Raw genomic sequence first — 21,292 nt, 5'->3', positions numbered from 1 at the left:
CAGTGGGTGGAGGGAGAAGGGAAAAGATCATGATAAATAAAACATAGCCTGGAAAAAATTAAGAAATGAAGAAAATCATATAAAAGATCAACAAAATAAAAAGTTGGATTTTTGAAAAGATAAACCAAATTGGCAAACCTTTAGAAAGACTAATAAAGAAAAAAAGAGAAAAGACTCAAATGAATAAATCAGAGATGAAAAGAAAATATTACAACTGATATCATGAAAATTCAAAGTATTCTTAATGACTACTGTGAGCAACTAAATACCAACAAATTGAAATATATAGCAAAATGGATAAACTCCTAAACATATAGAACCTACCAAGATGAAATCATGAGGAAATCCACAACCTGAACAAAAAATAACCAAGTATCAAGATCAAAGCTATAATAAATTGTCTCCCAGCCAAGAAAACCCCGGGACCCAATGGTTTCACCACTGAATTATACAAAACATTTAGAGAGGAACTAATACTAATCTTACTCAAACTATTACAAACAATAGAAGAGGGGAGAATACTTCCAAACCCATTCCAGGCCAGTATTCTCTGAAAGCAAAACCAAAGACACATCAAAAAAAGAAAACTACAGGCCAATACTTCTGATAAATATTGACACAAAAATCCTCAATCAAATACTAGCAAGCAAAATTCAACAATGCATTAAAAATTTCATCCATTGTGACCAAATGGGATTCATCTCAGGGGTGCAAGTGTTGATTAACATTTGCAAATTGTTCAATGTGATACATTGTATCCACAGAATGAAGGACAAAAATTACATTATAATTTTAATTGATGCTAAAAAAGCTTTTGATGAATTTTGACATCCCTTCATGATAAAAACCCTCAAAAAACTAGGTATAGAAGGAACATACATTAACATAATAAAAGCTGTAGATGACATACACACCACTAGTATCATACTGAACAGGGAAAAACTGTAAGTCTTTTCTTTAAGATCCAGAACATGACAAGGATGCCCAGTTTCACCACTATTGTTCAACATAGTACTGGATGTCCGATTTAGAGCAATTAGATGGGAGGGGAAAAAAGGCATTCAGCCTAGAAAGGAGGAAGTCAAATTATCCTTGAACATATGACGTGTATTTAGAAATACAGAACATCTGATGTTATGTATTATGTATACGTAACATACGATGTTATATTTGGAAAAAACAAAAGACTCCACCAATAGATCCTTATAACTGATAAATAAATTTAGTACAGTTGCAGGATACAACACCAACATAGGAAAATCAGTAGCATTTCTATATGCCAACAATGAGCACTCTGAAATGCAGATCAAAAACTAATCTCATTTACAATAGCCACAAATAAAAGTAAATAACCAGGAATTAACTTAACCAAAGAATTCAAAAATCTCTACAATGGAAACTATAAAACACTGATAAAAGAAATTTAAGAGGACACCAAAAGATGGAAAGATATTCCATGTTCATTCACTGGAAGAATCCGTATTGTTAAAATGTCTGCACTACCCAGACCAATCTACAGATTCAACATAACCCCTATCAAAATGCCAATGGCATTCTACCCAGAAATAGAAAAAAAACTATCTTGAAATTTATATAAAACCTAAAAAGACCCAGAATAGCTGAAGCTATTATGAATAACAAGAAAAAAAAAAAGCTGGAAGAATCACATTACCTGCCTTCAAATTATATTGAAGGGCTATAGTAACCAAAACAGCCTGATACTGGCATAAAAACAGACACATAGACTAATGGAACAGAATAGAGGACCCAGAAACAAATCCACACACTTATAGGAAACTTATTTTTGACAAGGTACCAAGAATATACACTGGGGAAAAGACAGGCACAAATTGTGCTGTGAAAACAGGATATCCATAAGCAGAAGAATGAAACAAGAGCCCTATCTCTCATCATATAAAAAATCAAATCAAAATGGATTATAGACTTAAATTTAAAATCATAAACTATAAAACTACGATAAGAAAACATTGGAGAAACACTTCAGGACATCGGTCAGGGAAAATATTTCATGAGGAATACACAAAGCACAGGCAACCAAAGCAAAAAGTGTGATCATAGTAAGTTAAAAGCTTGTGCACAGCAAAGGATACGATCAGCAAAGTGAAGAGACAACCCACAGAATGGGAGCAAATGTTTGCAAACTACCCATCTCACAAGACATTAATAACCAGAATATATAAGGCATTCAAACAACTCTATTAGAAAAAAATCTAATAATCAAATTAAATAGGCAAAAGATCTGAATAGATATTTCTCAAAAGAAGGCATACAAATGGCAAACAGGCATATGAAAAGGTGTTCAACATCACTGATCATCAGAGAAATACAACTAAAAACTAAAATGGAATATAACCTCACCCCAATTAAAATGGCTTATATCCCAAAGACAGGCAACAACAAATGCTGGTGAGGAGGTGGAGCAAAGGGAACCCTCGTACATTGTTTATGTGAATGTAAATTAGTGTAACCACTATGGAGAACAGTTTGGAGGTTCCTCAGAAAACAAAAAAATAGAGCTACCATATGATCCAGGAATCCCCACTTCTGGGTATTCACTCACAAGAAAGGAAATCAGTATGTTGAAGGGATATCTACATTCCTATGTTTGTCGCAGCATTGTGCAAAATAGTCAAGATTTGAAGACAACCTTAGTGTCCAACAGATTAAAGGATAAAGAAAATATAGTATTTATACACAACGGAGTAATAAAAAAGCCATAAAAAGCATGAGATACTATCCTTTGTAACAACATGTATGGAACTGGAGATCATTTTGTTAAATGAAATAAGCCAGGCACAGAAAGGAAAATATTGCATGTTCTCACTTATTTGTGAGGTCCAAAAATCAAAACAATTGAACTCATGGAGAGAATAGAATGCTGATTACCAGAGGCTGGAAAGGGTATTGAGGTGGGAGGGTTGAAAGGGATGTGGGGAGGGTTGAAAGGGATGTGGTGATGGTTAATTTGTAAAATAAAAATCGTTAGAATTAATGCATAAGACGTAGTATTTAATAGCACAACAAAGTGACTATAGTCAATATAATTTAATTGTACATTTAAAAATAACTAAAAGAGTATACTTGGATTGTTTCCAACACAAATAATAAATGCTTAGGTGGATGAATGCCCCATTTTCCACGATGTGATTATTTGTCATTGCATGCCTCTTTGAAAATATCTCATGTGCCCCATAAATATATGAACCTACTATTTACGCACAAAAATTAAAAATTAAAAATATTGAGCCAGTTTATCAGTCAGGATATGCTAGATTATTCTGCAGTCGCAAGCAATTCCTCATGATTTTTTGAGCACTAAACTTACTTAAAAGCTTCATAGCCTTTTTCCTTCTTTGTAAGTTTTTATACTTATTGAGCAATCTCTGCACACTCCTTCAACTCCACTACCATCCCACCCTTCGCAGCATGTGGTAAACACTATTCTACACTCTAATTATATGAGATTGACATCTTCAGATATTAAATATGAGTGAAATTCTGCAGTATTTGTCCTTATGTGCCAGTCTTATTTCCCTTAACGCAATGTCCTTCTGCGTCTTCCGTATTGACACAAATGACAGAATGTTCTTGTACAGTAGAATGACTGTAGTTAACAATATATTGCCTATTTCAAAATAGAAAAAAGAAGAAATTGCAAATGTTTTAACCACAAAGAAACAATAAATGTTTGAGGTGATGAGTATGCTAATTACCCTAGTTTGATCATTACACAATGTATATATGCATTGAAATATCACATTATACCCCATAAGTATGTACAATTAGAAATCAAATGAAATTTTTGAAAACGTAATAGGCTTTTTATATGTTTGATTCCAGTCAGTTTCATGTGCTGATGGCTACAACCATAATTATTTTCCAGGTATTCTCATTGGATTCATTGTACCTCATTGCTTTCTTGTCTCCCTGCTTCCATCTGTCAATCTAGTTGCAAAGAGTTTGTGCCAATCATACTGTGGTGGAAAAGACAAATATTTACAGTCATGTATCATTTAAAAATGGGAATACATTCTGTGGAATTATTTTGTAGTTGTATGAAGATCATAAAGTATACTTAGACAAACCTAGATGGTGCCACCTACCACATACCTAGGCTATACCATATAACCTATTTTTCATAAGCTACAAGCCTATACAATGTATTACCATACTGAATACTGTAGGAAATTGTAACACAATGGTAAGCATTTGTGTATCTTTTTTTTCCGGAGACAGAGTTTCGCTCTGTGGCCCAGACTAGAGTGCAGTGGCATGATATCGGCTCACTGCAACCTCTGCCTCATGGGTTCAAGCTATTCTCATGCCTCAGCCTCCCGAGTAGCTGGGATTACAGGCATGCACCACTAGGCCCAGCTAATTTTATTTATTTTAGTAAAGACAGAGTTTCACCATGTTGCCCAGGCTGGTCTCAAACTCCCAACCTCAGCCAATCTGCTCCCCTTGGCCTCGCAAAGTGTTAGTATTACAGGCGTGAGCCCCCGTGACTTCACACTTGGGTATCTTAACATCTAAACTTAGAAAAGTACAATAAAAGTAAGTTTTTATAATCTTATGGTAAAATCATCTTTTTTACTGTTAGCTGTTGACTGAAATGTCATTATACTGCACATGGCTGTAATTCCTTTTTTCTCCAGACATTTTTATTTTATTTTTCCATAAGTTATTGGGGTACAGGTGGTGTTTGTTTACATGAGTAAATTCTTTAGTGGTGATTTGTGAGATTTTGGTTCACCCATCACCCGAGCAGTATACACTACACCGTATTTGTAGTCTTTTATCTCTCACCCCCCTCACACTCTTCCTCCCAAGTTTCCAAAGTCCATTGTATCATTCTTATGCCTTTGCGTCCTCATAGCTTAGCTCCCACATATCAGTGAGCACATATGATGTTTGGTTTTCCATTCCTGAGTTGCTTCACTTAGAATAGTAGTCTCCAATCTCATCCAGGTCGCTGTGAATGCCATTAATTCATTCCTTTTTATGGCTGAGTAGTATTTCATTGTATATGAAATACTACTTTCTTTATCCACTTGTTGATTGATGGGAATTTGGGTTGATTCCACGATTTTGCAATTGTGAATTGTCCTGCTATAAACATGCATGTGCAAGTATCTTTTTCGTATAATGACATCTTTTCTTCTGGGTAGATACCCGGAAGTGGGATTGGTGGATCAAATCGTAAAACTATTTTCAGTTCTTTAAGGAATCTCCACACTTTTTTCCATAGTGGCTGTACTAGTTTACATTCCCACCAGCAGTGTAGAAGTGTTCCCTGATCACCGCATCCATGCCAATATTTACTTTGGATTATGTCCATTCTCGCAGGGGTAAGGTGATATAGCATTGTGGTTTTGATTTGCACTCCCCTGATCATTAGTGATGTTGTGCATTTTTTCATATGTTTGTTGGCCATTTGTATATCTTCTTTTGAGAATTGTTTATACCTGCCCTTAGCCCAGGTTTTGATAGGATTTTTTTTTTTCTTACTGATTTGTTTGAGTTTGTTGTAGATTCTGGATATTAGTCCTTTGTCAGATGTATAGATTGTGAAGATTTTCTCCCACTCTGTGGGTTGTCTGTTTACTCTGATGTCTGTTCCTTTTGCCATGAACTCTTTAGTTTAATTAAGTCCCAACTATTTATCTTCGTTTTTATTGCATTTGCTTTTGGTTTCTTGTTCTTGAAATCCTTGCCTAAACCAATGTCTAGAAGGGTTTTTCCAATATTATCTTCTAGAATTTTTATAGTTTCAGGTCTTAGGTTTAAGTCCTTAATCCTTCTTGAGTTGATTTTTGTATAAGGTGAGAGATGAGGATCCAGTTTCATTCTCCTACACATGGCTAACCAATTATTTCAGCACCATTTGTTAAAAAGGGTGTCCTTTCCCCACTTCATGTTTTTGTTTGCTTTGTCAAAGATTGGTTGGCTGTATTTGGGTTTATTTCTGGGTTCTATATTCTTTTTCATTGGTCTATGTGCCTATTTTTACACCAGTACCATGCTGTTTTGGTGACTATCGCCTTATAGTATAGTTTAGAATCAGGTAGTGTGCTGCCTCCAGATTTGTACTTTTTGCTTATTCTTGCTTTGGCTGTGTTGGCTTTTTTATGATTCCATATAAATTTTAGAATTATTTTTTCTAATTCTGTGAAGAATGATAGTGTATTTTGATAGGGATTGCACTGAATTTGTAGATTACTTTTAACAATATGGTCATTTCCACAATATTTATTCTACCCAGCCATGAGCATGGTATGTGTTTCCATTTGTTTGTGTTGTCTATGATTTCTTTCAGCAGCGTTTTGTAGTTTTCCTTGTAGAGGTCTTTCAACTCCTTATTTAGGTATATTCCTAAGTATTTTTTTTTTTGCAGCTATCATAAAAGTGGTTGAGTTCTTGATTTGATTCTCAGCTTGGTTGCTGTTGGTGTATAGAAGAGCTACTGATTTGTGTACATTAATCTTGTATCCAGAAACTTTGCTGAATTATTTTATCAGTTCAAGGAGCTTTCTGGAGAAGTTGATAGGGTTTTCTAAGTAAACAATCATATTGTCAGCAAACAGTGACAGTTTGACTTCCTCTTTACCAATTTGGATGCCCTTTATTTCTTTCTATTGTCTGATTGCTCTGAATAGGACTTCCAATACTATGTTGAAGAGGAGTGGTGAGAGTGGGCATCCTTGTCTTGTTCCAGTTCTCAGAGGGAATGCTTTCAACTTTTCCCCATTCAGTATTATGTTGGCTGTGGGTTTGTCATAGATGGCTTTTATTACATTGAGGCATGTTCCTTGTATACCAATTTTACTGAGAGCTTTAATCATAAAAGAATCCTGGATTTTGTTGAATGCTTTTTCTGCATCTATTGAGATGATCATGTGATTTTTATTTTTAATTCTGATTATGTGGTGTATCACATTTACTGACTTGCATATGTTAAAACATCCCTGCATCCCTGGCATGAAACCCACTTGATCATGGTGGATTATCTTTTTGGTATGTTGTTGGACTCGGTTAGCTAGCATTTTGTTAAAGATTTTAGCATCTGTGTTCACCAGGGATATGGTCTGTAGTTTTCTTTTTGGTTATGTCCTTTTCTTGTTTTGGTATTAGGGTTATGCTCTCTTTATAAAATGAATTGGGGGGGGGTTCCTCTTTCTCTGTCTTGGGGAATAATGTGAAAATGATTGGTACTGATTCTTCTTTGAATGTGTGGTAAAATTCTGCTGTGAATCTGTCTGGTCCTAGACTTTTTTTATTGGTAATTTTTTAATTACCATCTCAATCTTGCTGCTTGTTACTGGTCTGTTCAGGGAATATAATTCTTCCTGATTTAAGCTAGGAAAGTTGTATTTTTCCAGGAATTTATCCATCTCTTCTAGGTTTTCTAGTTTATGTGCATAAAGGTGTTCATGGCTGCTTTAAATGATCTTGTGTATTTCAGTGGTGTCAGTTTTAATATCTCCCATTTTGTTTCTTAATGAGGTTATTTGGACTTTCTTTCCTCTTTTCTCGGTTTATCTTGCTAATGGTCTATCAATTTTATTTATCTTTTCAAATAATCAGCTTTTTTTTTCATTTATCTTTTGTATTTTTTGTTGTTGTTTCAATTTCATTTAGTTCTTCCCTGATCTCGGTTATTTCCTTTCTTTTGCTGGGTTTGGGTTTGGTTTGTTCTTGTTTCTCTATTTCCTTGAGGTGTGACCTTAGAATGTCAGTTTGTGCTCTTTCAGAATTTTTGATAGGCATTTAGGGTTATGAACTTTCCTGTTAGCACCACCTCTGTTGTATCCTAGAGGTTTTGATAGGTTGTGTCATTATTGTCGTTCAGTTTAAAGAATGTTTAATTTCCATATTGATTTTGTTTTTGACTCAATGCTCACTCAGGAGCAGGTTATTTAATTTCTATGTAGTGGCATGGTTTTGAAGGTTCCTTTTGGAGTTGATTCCCAGTCTTATTCCACTGTTGTTTAAGAGAGTGCTTGATATAAATTCAGTTTTCTTAATTTTATTGAGGCTCATTTTGTGGCCTATTTTATAGTCTATCTTGGAGAAAGTTCCATGCACTGTGGAATAGAATGTATATTCTGTGGTTGTTGAATGAAATGTTCTGTATATATCTGTTAAGTCCATTGGTTTCAAGATTTCGTTTAGATCCATTTTTTCTTTGTTGCCTTTCTGTCTTGAGGACCTATCTAGTGCTGTCATTGGAATATTGAAGTCCCCCACTATTATTGTGTTGCCGTCTATCTCATTTGTTAGGTCTATTAGTAATTGCTTTATAAATTTGGGAGCTCCAGTGTTAGGTGCATATATGTTTAGGATTGTGGTATTTTCTTGTTGGACAAGGCCTTTTACCATTATATAATGTCCCTATTTGTCTCTTTTAACTGCTGTTAAAGTTTGTTTTGTCTGATATAAGAATAGCTATCCCTGCTCGCTTTTGGTGTCCATTTGCATGAAATGCCTTTTTCAACACTTTCACTTTAAGGTTATGTGAGTCCTTATGTGTTAGGTGAGTCTACTGAAGGTAGCAGATGGTTGGTGAGTTTTTATCCATTCTGCAGTTCTTTATCTTTTAAGTGGAGCATTTAGACCATTTATATTCAGTGTTAGTATTGAGATGTGAAGTACCATTTCATTCATAATGCTATTTGTTGCCTTTGTAGCTTGGTATTTTTTTGTTTGTTTTTTGCTCTGTAACTTGTATTTTTGTTTTATAGGTCCTGTGTGATTGATGCTTTAAAGAGGTTCTGTTTTGACGTGTTTCCAAGATTTGTTTCAAGATTTAAAGCTCCTTTTAGCAGTTCTTGGAGTGGTGGCTTGGTAGTGGAGAATTCTCTCAGCATTTGTTTGTCTGAAAAAGACTGTATCTTTCCTTCATATATGATGCTTAGTTTCTCTAGATACAAAATTCTTGGCTGATAATTGTTTTGTTTGTGGAGGCTAAAGATAGGTCCCCAATCCCTTCTAGCTTGTGGGGTTTTGTGAGAAATCTGCTGCTAATCTGATAGGTTTTCCTTTATAGGTTACCTGGTGCTTTTGTCTCACAGCTCTTAAGATTCTTTCCTTTGTCTTAACTTTAGATAACTTGATGACAATGTACTTAGGTGATGATCTTTTTGGGATGAATTTCCCAGTTATTCTTTGTGTTTCTTGTATTTGGATGTCTAAGTTTCTACCAAGGCCAGGGAAGTTTTCCTTGATTATTCCTTCAAATATATTTCCAAATTTTTAGATTTCTCTTCTTCCTCAGGAACACTGATTATTCTTAGGTTTAGTCATTTAACATAATTCCAGACTTCTTGGAGGCTTTGTGCATGTTTTTAAATTATTTTTCCTTTGTCTTTGTTGGATTGGGTTAATTCATAGACCTTGTCTTTGAGCTCTGAATTTCTTTCTTCTATTTGTTCAATTCTATTGCTGAGACTTTCCAGAGCATTTTGCATTTCTGTATGTGTGTCCAATGTTTCCTGAAGTTTTGATTGTTTTTTCTTTATGATATATTTTTCCTTGAATATTTCTCTCTTCACTTCTTGTATCTTTTTTTGGATTTCCTTGCATTGGGCTTTGCCTTTCTCTGGTGCCTCCCTGATTAGCTCAATAATTAAACTCCTGAATTCTTTTTCAGGCAAATCAGGAATTTCTTCCTGGTTTGGATCCATTGCTGGTGAGCTAGTGTGTTTTTTGGGTGGTGTTAAAGAGCCTTGTTTATTACCAGAGTTATTTTTTCTGGTTCCTTCTCATTTGGGTAGGCTCTTTTAGAGGAAAGGTCTAGGGCTGAAGGCTGTTGTTCAGATTCTTTTGTCCCACAGGGTGTTCTTTTGATGTAGTACTGTCCCCCTTTTCCTATGGATGTGGCTTCCTGAGAGCCAAGCTGCAGTGATGTTTATTTCTCTTATGGGCCTATCCACCCAGCAAGTCTACCAGGCTCTGGGCTGGTACTGGGGGTTGTCTGCACAGAGTCCTGTCATGTGAACCATCTATGGATCTCTTAGCCATGGATACCAGCACCTGTTCTGGTGGAGGTGGGAGGGGAGTGAAATGGACTCCATGAGGTTTCTTAGCTTTGATGGTTTAATGTTCTCTTTTTGTGCTGGTTGGCCTCCTGCCAGGAGGTGGTGCTTTCCAGAGAGCATCACCTGTGGTAGTATGGAGAGGAACTGGCAGTGGGTGGGGCCCTAGAACTCCCAAGAGTATATACCCTTGGTCTTCAGCTTCCAGAGTGAGTAGAAAAAGACCACACAGTGGGGGCAGGGCTAGTTGTGTCTGAGTTCAGACTCTCTTTGGGCAGGTCTTGTTGTGGCTGCTATGGGGGATGGGGGTAAGGTTTTTCAGGTCTATGGAGTTGTGTACCTGGGAGGATTATGGCTGCCTCTGCTGAATCATGCAGGTTATCAGGGAAGTAGGGTAAAGCCAACAGTCACAGGTCTCACCCAGCTCCCATGCAATTCAAAGGGCTGATCTCACTCCCACAATGCCCCCATTAACAGCACCCAGTCTGTTTCCAGACAGTGGGCAAGCAGGGCTTGAGATCTTGCCCCAGGCTACCTGCCTCCCAGCTGCAAAAGAAAAGGGCTTTGATTCTTCCCCTGCCTGTGCAGTCTGCATGCCGGATTCACACTCTCCCCTGAGTTCTGGCCAAGAGGCTGCTTGCACAGGTCAAACTGTTACAAAGTTCAGCTGGAGACTTCTTTCTCCCTGTGGTGTTTTCCCCATGTCTCTGGCTGCTCTCCAGAAGGATCCCTGTGGTGCCAGGCAGGTATGGCCTGCTTGGGGACCCAGTGAGCTCCCAGGGCCTTTCCTGCTGCTTCCTCCACCCCTGTATTTTGCTCACCTCTGTAAGTTGACTCAGCTCCAGGTAAGGTCAGAAACTTCTGCAAACTACACCTTCAGTTTCCCCAGTGAGGGTGTGTGTTCGGAAACAGAAGATCTCCCTTTCCCACTTCAGCAGTTTGGGCACTTGTGGTATTTAGGGTGTCTCCCAGGTCCTGCAGGAGCAACCTGCTTCCTTCAGAGGGTCTGTGGTCTGTGGGTCGTCTTGGGATTTCTGGTTTTTTGTTCTTGCACTCATTCTGGAGCTAAAATTCATGATGTGAGCCTCCACACACTGCTTTGTCCATCTGAGTTGGAGCCGCAATCTAGTCCTGCCTCCTGTCTGCCATGATAATCTCCAGACATTTTCTTAATTAAATAAATGTAGCAGATGCCAATGTAATCAATTGAATGGTTTTAACAATGGAAGTGAAATTAGAACTTGTGTGTGTGTGTGTGTGTGTATGTGTGTGTTAGCAGGGCCACAATTTCTAATAACAACTTCTAGTACTTTCTTCATCAATCAAGATAGACCAGATTATGTTTTAATAACTAACAATATCCTATTCTCAGCGAGTTAAAGAATACATTTATATGTATTGCTCATTTTATATATCCATGATAGATTGTATTGCCCTTTCAACCTTGCTGTCCTCAGGCTGGGACCCAGACTGATGGAGCAGCCACAGTCTAGAATAATGCCGGTCATTATGGCAGAAAACAAAGATCATGATGGGTTGTATACGGTCTTTGTAGCTTTCATTTGGAGGTGTCACACCATTAACACTGATAATTTTTTCAAGGTAAGTTACATGACCAGTCAAACTCCAAGGGGGTAGGAAAATAAAATACTACCATGTGCCCCAATAATAATAATAAATATTTTCTAAAGAGCACTAATGACTACTCAATATTGTCTCCAGAGATGGTTGTAAGATCTTAAGAGGAGCACTAAGAAACAGGAGTATGCCCAGAGGAATGTGACCTAGACAGGAAAAAGATCTAATATCAGTTGTATGATGAATTTTAGTAAGGTTTTGCCAAAAATGAAAATGCATAGTTATGATTCCCAAATACATGACATTATGTGGAATAAAATATCCAGGTAAGCCAAAAGAGAGGTATGGGCTCTATGTCACTCAGAAAGTACATATCTTACTTGACAATATTAAATATATACTATTTTAAACTCTGTGATATCAATAAAAATAGTTTTGTAGACTGAATTCATATAACTGACTGCCAGTTTGGAAGACATGCAAACTATCTTAGAAATAATTTCCACTTTCGGTTGTTTTGATCTCCCTTCCCTGGACCTTCTCCATCACCATTTGTTAAAATTTTTATTTTGCTTTGTTTTACTTTGCTATTCATTCTAATATGTTTGAGACTTATGGTTATGTTGAGTAATTTTAAATCCCTTCAGCCTTTCAAATTATACCTAAGTAACTCCTGAAATGATTACAAAAACTGAAAATCTAAGATAAGTGTAAAAGAGGAAAAAATTTATCATTTGTACAGTAGTTCAAAATTGTTGAGAAATATTGTGCCAGGAACTGTGTGCTAAATATTTTATTTTCACTTTTCAGTGAAATCAGGGTTTGAATATATTGCACATGCAGTAGTCAAAGATTAATGAAGAATAATAACAAGTGCTGGACAATGTGCGTGCTATAAGAAAACCAACAAAGGCTTACCTGTCACTTTATGAAGTAAACACTGAACTGAGGGGAAGAAGGGGACAAAGTGGAATTGAGAATACATTTCAGAGCACACAGTTACTTTCTGGTCCTCTAAATCTGGCAAAAATAGGGACAAAGGCAAAAGTTGAGAGGGTAAAAGTAGTCTGATGCCAATTAACTAATGGCTGTCAAGCATCTATAAAATCCAAGCTATCCAAAAATGAAGCAAGGGGCTGTGTACAAGGCATTGGGACTATGACTTGTATTTATGAAAAAAATGAGGTAATACTGATTTTTTAAAATGTATCACATATTGGACTGCTACTAGGTTTAATATTCCTTACTTTTAGAAATATAAAATGACATAAGATCAAAGTGGCAAGGAATTGTTCATGAATCACTTCAGTTTGGAAAGTCATTCAATTCTGCCAGTAAAAGACAATTATGTATTTTTTTATAATTTATGTATAATATTCTAAATGGCAGGACAGGAAATTGGCACACATTTTAAAGACTGAAGAAAAAGATAGCATATTGTAGGATAAAGTTGATAATGTTGATGGCTGTAATGTAAAAAATGAAACAATTCAGTTCAGATGAAGTTGAATTTTTTTCTCCTTCACATCTTCGGTCTTCTCAATCCTTCCTTAGTTTTCCATATGTTTAAAACTGGCAGCCCTCTTTGCTTATGTTTACCCATCAGATTACTAGTATTGAAAAGTGAAGAGCATTTAGAGCCATTTTGAGAACATAAAGGGGAAGTGATAATAATGAATAGACTTCCACTCTCTGGTGTCTATAACAAATCCAAAAGGCAAGAATTTATAGAAAATAAGAAGTAATGTGTCATAATGAGACATCTACCCTCTTGATTAGGGAATTTCTCTTACTATTTTATTTTTGGAAGCAATGTGTAATGTTGTAATAAGTTCATTCATCTTTCATTTTCTGAGGCTATTTTTCTTGCTCTGGGTAGCATGAGTTAATATTTAACAAAACACCTGCCTTGCTCTTCCAAATTTAATGGACAGACACTAGGGAATGACAGAATTGGATGTAGGATATGCTGAGGCAGGGCAAAGTGTAACTAAAACACAGTCTATGAAGCCACTTCTTTTTCACTATTATTCCTGTTTTCAAAGTGCTTTGATTTAATTTGCAATCACTACCACCTTTTTTTTTTCAAATTTACCAAAAAGATGCATGAATTCTTGATGTATGAAAGATTGTTTTGCCAATGAATGGAGAAAACATTGCCTTGGTTTCCTCTGGTTCTCTGTCCAAATATCTACTGTCTGCCTATTGATAAAATATTGATATTGAGAAGCAGATTCAATACCTATGTTACAATATATCTGTCTCAAAAAACATTTACAGTTTTCATTTATGTTTTAGAGAAATAACAACCTTACCTATTATATATTCAAAGTATATAACATAAGGTAAGCCATAATGATGTAAAAAGAGCAAGTTAAGTTTTATTCTGAAATAACAAATTTACAAAATTGTAAGATGCCATCTATAAGACAGGTTTTGGGAAATTTTACCAGAAATGGAGATAAATATAATTGCCATATGTAATATATACCTTTATTTTGAAGATCACATGAATAACATAATTTTAAAATAGAAAAAGATCTTTTAAATCACCCAATTCACTACCATCTCCATTATGTTTATTAAACAAACAAACAAACAAAAACTATGGTTGATTTTAAGTGATTTATCTAGGAAGCCCAGGTCTTATTTTGCTATTGGCATTTTTATTACTGACTAGTGATAAGCTATTCTGACTCATGTGGACATATACTTCAAAGGAACAGTGAAGCAGGATGAAAATATAGAAATACATTCATCAAGAAAATATAATTACAATGATGACTGATACTTAGGAGATATTTGTTCTTGAAGAATGGTCTGAAGACCACTAGAGTTGTTTTGGCAAAAAGAAGGATGATGTATTGGCAACCTAAAAACACTTTTCCTTTTAGGTCAATCACTTTGAATTGGGAACAACCATTACTTCTTTTGAAAGATTATCTTAAACTGTGGTCCACAGCAACTGTCCAATGGCATTACGGTATGCTACCAATTTTTTATTAATGTGTAAAACAAGCCTTTCCTCCTATGAAGTAAGCATAATGTTATGGAAAATTTTATCAGATTTAAAGTCAAACCAAAGAATGATTGTGTATTTCTTGAAACACAAAGATGCTTTGCCTTGCTTGAATACAGGAGAATAAGCTCGAGGCATTAGGCAGCCTTAAACAAATTCTGGGGGGGTGGAGCCAAGATGACCAAATAGGAACAGCTCTGGTCTACAGCTCCCAGCCTGAGCGACACAGAAGACAGGTGATTTCTGCATTTCTGTTTGAGGTACCGGGTTCTTCTCACAAGGGAGTGCCAAACGGTGCAGGACAGTCGGTGCAGCGCACTGTGCGCAAGCTGAAGCAGGGTGAGGCATTGCTACACTGGGGAAGCGCAAGGGGCCACAGAGTTCCCTTTCCTAGTCAAAGAAAGGGGTAACAGACGGCACCTAGAAAATCGGGCCAGTCCCACCCTAATACTGCGCTTTTCCAATGGGCCTGGAAAATGGCACACCAGGAGATTGTGTCCCGCACCTGGCTCAGAGTGTCCTATGCCCACGGAGTCTCGCTGGTTGCTAGCACAGCAGTGTGAGATCAAACTGCAAGGCGGCAGCGAGGTTAGGGGAGGGGCACCCGCCAATGCCCAGGCTTGCTTAGGTAAACATAGCAGCCAGGAAGCTCGAACTGGGTGGAGCCCACCACAGCTCAAGGAGGCCTGCCTGCCTCTGTAGGCTCCACCTCTGGGGGCAGGGCACAGACAAAGAAAAATTCAGCAGGAACCTCTGCAGACTTAAATGTCCCTGTCTGACTGACAGCTTTGAAGAGAGTAGTGGTTCTCCCAGCACACAGCTGGAGATCTGAGAACGGACAGACTGCCTCCTAAAGTGGGTCCCTGACCCCTGAGCAGCCTAAATGGGAGGCATCCCCCAGTAGGGACAGACTGACACCTCACTCGGCCAGGTACTCCTCTGAGACAAAACTTCCAGAGGAACTATCAGACAGCTGAATTTGTGGTCTCACGAAAATCCGCTGTTCTGCAGCCACCGCTGCTGACACCCAGCCAAACAGGGTCTGGAGTGGACCTCTAGCAAACTCCAACAGACCTGCAGCTGAGGGTCCTGTCTGGTAGAAGGAAAACTAACAAACAGAAAGGACATCCACACCAAAAACCCATCTGTACATCACCATCATCAAAGACCAAAAGTAGATAAAACAACAAAGATGGGGAAAAAACAGAGCAGAAAAACTGGAAACTCTGAAAAGCAGAGCACCTCTCCTCCTCCAAAGGAATGCAGTTGCTCACCAGCAATGGAACAAAGCTGGACGGAGAATGACTTTGACGAGTTGAGAGAGGAAGGCTTCAGACGATCAAACTACTCCGAGCTACGGGAGGAAATTCAAAACAATAGCAAAGAAGTTAAAAACTTTGAAAAAAAAATTAGACGCATGGATAACTAGAATAACCAATGGAGCGAAGGGCTTAAAGGAGCTGATGGAGCTGAAAGCCAAGTATTGAGAACTACGCGAAGATTGCAGAAGCCTCGGGAGCCAATGCAATCAACTGGAAGAAAGGGTATCAGTGATGGAAGATGAAATGAATGAAATGAAGCGAGAAGGGAAGTTTAGAGAAAAAAGAATACAAAGAAACGAACAAAGCCTCCAAGAAATTTGGGACTATGTGAAAAGACCAAACCTACGTCGGATTGGTGTATGTGAAAATGACGGGGAGAATGGAACCAAGTTGGAAAACACTCTGCAAGATATTATCCAGGAGAACTTCCCCAATCCAGCAAGGCAGGCCAACATTCAGATTCAGGAAATACAGAGAATGCCACAAAGATACTCCTCGAGAAGAGCAACTCCAAGACACATAATTGTCACATTCACCAAAGTTGAAATGAAGGAAAAAATGTTAAGGGCAGCCAGAGAGAAAGGTCGGGTTACCCACAAAGGGAAGCCCATCAGGCTAACAGCTGATCTCTCAGCAGAAACTCTACAAGCCACAATAGAGTGGGGGCCGATATTCAACATTCTTAAATAAAAGAATTTTCAACCCAGAATTTCATATCCAGCCAAACTAAGCTTCATAAGTGAAGGAGAAATAAAATACTTTACAGACAAGCAAGTGCTGAGTGATTTTGTCACCACCAGGCCTGACCTAAAAGAGCTCCTGAAGGAAGCACTAAACATGGAAAGGAACAACCGGTACCAGCCACTGCAAAATCATGCCAAATTGTAAAGACCATCGAGGCTAGGAGGAAACTGCATCAACTAACGAGCAAAATAAACAACTAACATCATAATGACAGGATCAAATTCACACATAACAATATTAACTTTAAATGTAAATGGACTAAATGCTCCAATTAAAAGACACAGACTGGCAAACTGGATAAGGAGTCAAGACTCATCTGTGTGCTGTATTCAGGAAACCCATCTCACGTGCAGAGACACACATAGACTCAAAATAAAGGGATGGAGGAAGATCTGTCAAGCAAATGGAAAACACTAAAAGGCAGGGGTTGCAATCCTAGTCTCTGATAAAATACAATTTAAACCAAAAAAGATCAAAAGAGACAAAGAAGGCCATTACATAAGAGTAAAGGGATCAATTCAACAAGAAGAGCTAACTATCCTAAATATATATGCACCCAACACAGGAGCACCCAGATTCATAAAGCAAGTCCTGAGTGACCTACAAAGGGTCTTAAACTCCCACACAATAATAATGGGATATTTTAACACCCCACTGTCAACGTTAGACAGATCAACGAGACAGAAAGTTAACAAGGATATCCAGGAATTGAACTCAGCTCTGCACAAAGTGGACCTAATAGACATCTACAGAACTCTCCACCCCAAATCAACAGAATATACATTTTTTTCAGCACCACACCACACCTATTCCAAAATTGACCACATAGTTGGAAGTAAAGCTCTCCTCAGCAAATATAAAAGAACAGAAATTATAACAAACTGTCTCTCAGACCACAGTGCAATCAAACTAGAACTCAGGATTAAGAAACTCACTCAAAACCACTCAACTACATGGAAACTGAACAACCTGCTCCTGAGTGACTACTGGGTACATAACAAAATGAAGGCGGAAATAAAGGTGTTCTTTGAAACCAATGAGAACAAAGACACAACATACCAGAATCTCTGGGACACATTCAAAGCAGTGTGTAGAGGGAAATTTATAGCACTAAATGCCCACAAGAGAAAGCAGGAAAGATCCAAAATTGACACCCTAACATCACAATTAAAAGAACTAGAAAAGCAAGAGCAAACACATTCAAAAGCTAGCAGAAGGCTAGAAATAACTAAAATCAGAGCAGAACTGAAGGAAACAGAGACACAAAGAACCCTTCAAAAAATTAATGAATCCAGGAGCTGGTTTTTTGAAAAGATCAACAAAATTAATAGACCGCTAGCAAGACTAATAAAGAAAAGAGAGAGGGATCAAATAGATGCAATAAAAAATGAAAAAGGGGATATCACCACTGATCCCACAGAAATACAATCTACCATCAGAGAATACTACAAACACCTCTATGCAAATAAACTAGAAAATCTAGAAGAAATGGATAAATTCCTCGACAAATACACCCTCCCAAGACTAAACCAGGAAGAAGTTGTATCTCTGAATAGACCAATAACAGGTTCTGAAATTGTGGCAATAATCAATAGCTTACCAACCAAAAAGAGTCCAGGACCTGATGGATTCACAGCCGAATTCTACCAGAGGAACAAGGAGGAACTGGTATCATTCCTTCTGAAACTCTTCCAATTGATAGAAAAAGAGGGAATCCTCCCTAACACATTTTATGAGGCCAGCATCGTCCTGATACCAAAGCCTGGCAGAGACATAACCAAAAAAGAGTATTTCAGACCAATATCCTTGACAAAAATTGATGCAAAAATCCTCAATAAAATACTGGCAAACCGAATCCAGCAGCACATCAAAAAGCTTATCCACCATGATCAAGTGGGCTTCAACCCTGGGATGCAAGGCTGGTTCAACATATGGATTACATAAATGTAATCCAGCATATAAACAGAACCAAAGGCAAAAACCACATGATTATCTCAATAGCTGCAGAAAAGACCTTTGACAAAATTCAACAACCCTTCATGCTAAAAACTCTCAATAAATTAGGTATTGATGGGACGTATCTCAAAATAATAAGAGCTATTTATGACAAACCCACAGCCAATATCATACTGAATGGGCAAAAACTGGAAGCATTCCCTTTGAAAACTGGCACAAGACAGGGATGCCCTCTCTCACCACTCCTATTCAACATAGTGCTGGAAGTTCTGGCCAGGGCAATCAGGCAGGAGAAGGAAATAAAGGGTATTCAATTAGGAAAAGAGGAAGTCAAATTGTCCCTGTTTGCAGATGACATGATTGTATATCTAGAAAACCCCATCGTCTCAGCCCAAAATCTCCTTAAGCTGATTAGCAACTTCAGCAAAGTCTCAGGATACAAAATCAATGTACAAAAATCACAAGCATTCTTGTACACCAATCACAGACAAACACACAGCCAAATCATGAGTGAACTCCTATTCACAATTGCTTCAAAGAGAATAAAATACCTAGGAATCCAACTTACAAGGGATGTGAAGGACCTCTTCAAGGAGAACTACAAACTACTGCTCAATGAAATAAAAGAGGATACAAACAAATGGAAGAACATTTCATGCTCATGGGTAGGAAGAATCAATATCGTGAAAATAGCCATACTGCCCAAGGTAATTTATAGATTCAATGCCATTCCCATCAGGCTACCAATGACTTTCTTCACAGAATTGGAAAAAACTACTTTAAAGTTCATATGGAACCAAAAAAGAGCCCGCATCTTCAAGTCAATCCTAAGCCAAAAGAACAAAGCTGGAGGCATCACACTACCTGACTTCAAATAATACTACAAGGCTACGGTAACCAAAACAGCATGGTACTGGTACCAAAACAGAGACATAGATCAATGGAACAGAACAGAGCCCTCAGAAATAATGCCGCATATCTACAACTATCTGATCTTTGACAAACCTGACAAAAACAAGCAATGGGGAAAAGATTCCCTATATAATAAATAGTGCTGGGAAAACTGGCTAGCCATACGTAGAAAGCTGAAACTGGATCCCTTCCTTACACCTTATACAAAAATTAATTCAAGATGGATTAAAGACTTAAATGTTAGACCTAAAACCATTAAAATCCTACACGAAAACCTAGGCAATACCATTCAGGACATAGGCATGTGCAAGGACTTCATGTCTAAAACACCAAAAGCAATGGCAACAAAAGCCAAAATTGACAAATGAGATCTAATTAAACTAAAGAGCTTCTGCACAGCAAAAGAAACTACCATCAGAGTGAACAGGCAACCTACAGAATGGGAGAAAATTTTTGCAACCTACTCATCTGACAAAGGGCTAGCATCCAGAATCTACAATGAACTCAAACAAATTTACGAGAAAAAAACAAACAACCCCATCCAAAAGTGAGCGAAGGACATGAACAGACACTTCTCAAAAGAAGACATTTATGCAGCCAAAAAACACAGGAAAAAATGCTCATCATCACTGGTCATCAGAGAAATGCAAATCAAAACCACAATGAGATACCATCTCACACCAGTTAGAATGGCCATCATTAAAAAGTCAGGAAACAACAGGTGCTGGAGAGGATGTGGAGAAATAGGAACACTTTTACACTGTTGGTGGGACTATAAACTAGTTCAACCATAGTGGAAGTCAGTGTGGTGATTCCTCAGGGATCTAGAACTAGAAATACCATTTGACCCAGCCATCCCATTACTGGGTATATACCCAAAGGACTAGAAATCATGCTGGTATAAAGACACATGCACACGTATGTTTATTGCGGCACTATTCACAATAGCAAAGACTTGGAACCAACCCAAATGTCCAACAACGATAGACTGGATTAAGAAAATGTGGCACATATACACCACGGAATACTATGCAGCCATAAAAAATGATGAGTTCTTGTCCTTTGTAGGGACATGGATGAAACTGGAAAACATCATTCTCAGTAAACTATCGCAAGGACAAAAAACCAAACACCGCATGTTCTCACTCATAGGTGGGAATTGAACAATGAGAACTCATGGACACAGGAAGGGGAACATCACACTCCAGGGACTGTTGTGGGGTGGGGGGAGGTGGGAGGGACAGCATTAGGAGATATACCTAATGCTAAATGACGAGTTAATGGGTGCAGCAAAACAACATGGCACATGGATACATATGTAACAAACCTGTACATTGTGCACATGTACCCTAAAACCTAAAGTATAATAATAATAAAAAAAAAAACAAATCCTGACAACATGCCTAATATCCACCAAGTGAATAGTGCAAGTATTAGTGTTCCTCTGCCAAGTATTGTGAGACATTATATTGTTGTAATGGTGATATTATCATAATCTTACATTGTTTGTTCAATATTGTTTGGGGTATTTTTAATACCTTCATGAAAGCTACTGATTGTTTTCAATATTGTACTGTAGACAATCAGCTGGGAATTACTATCTTATAATACCTCTAATTGGAAGTAAATCCTATGATCCATATGCATACAAAGTCACAATTATTTTCCATTGGCATTTTACACACTTTTGACTGACAGGCCAGCAA

This window comes from Nomascus leucogenys, chromosome X (assembly GCF_006542625.1).
Source record: "Nomascus leucogenys isolate Asia chromosome X, Asia_NLE_v1, whole genome shotgun sequence".
Classification (NCBI taxonomy): domain Eukaryota; kingdom Metazoa; phylum Chordata; class Mammalia; order Primates; family Hylobatidae; genus Nomascus; species Nomascus leucogenys.
This window is presented reverse-complemented; position numbering follows the sequence as displayed.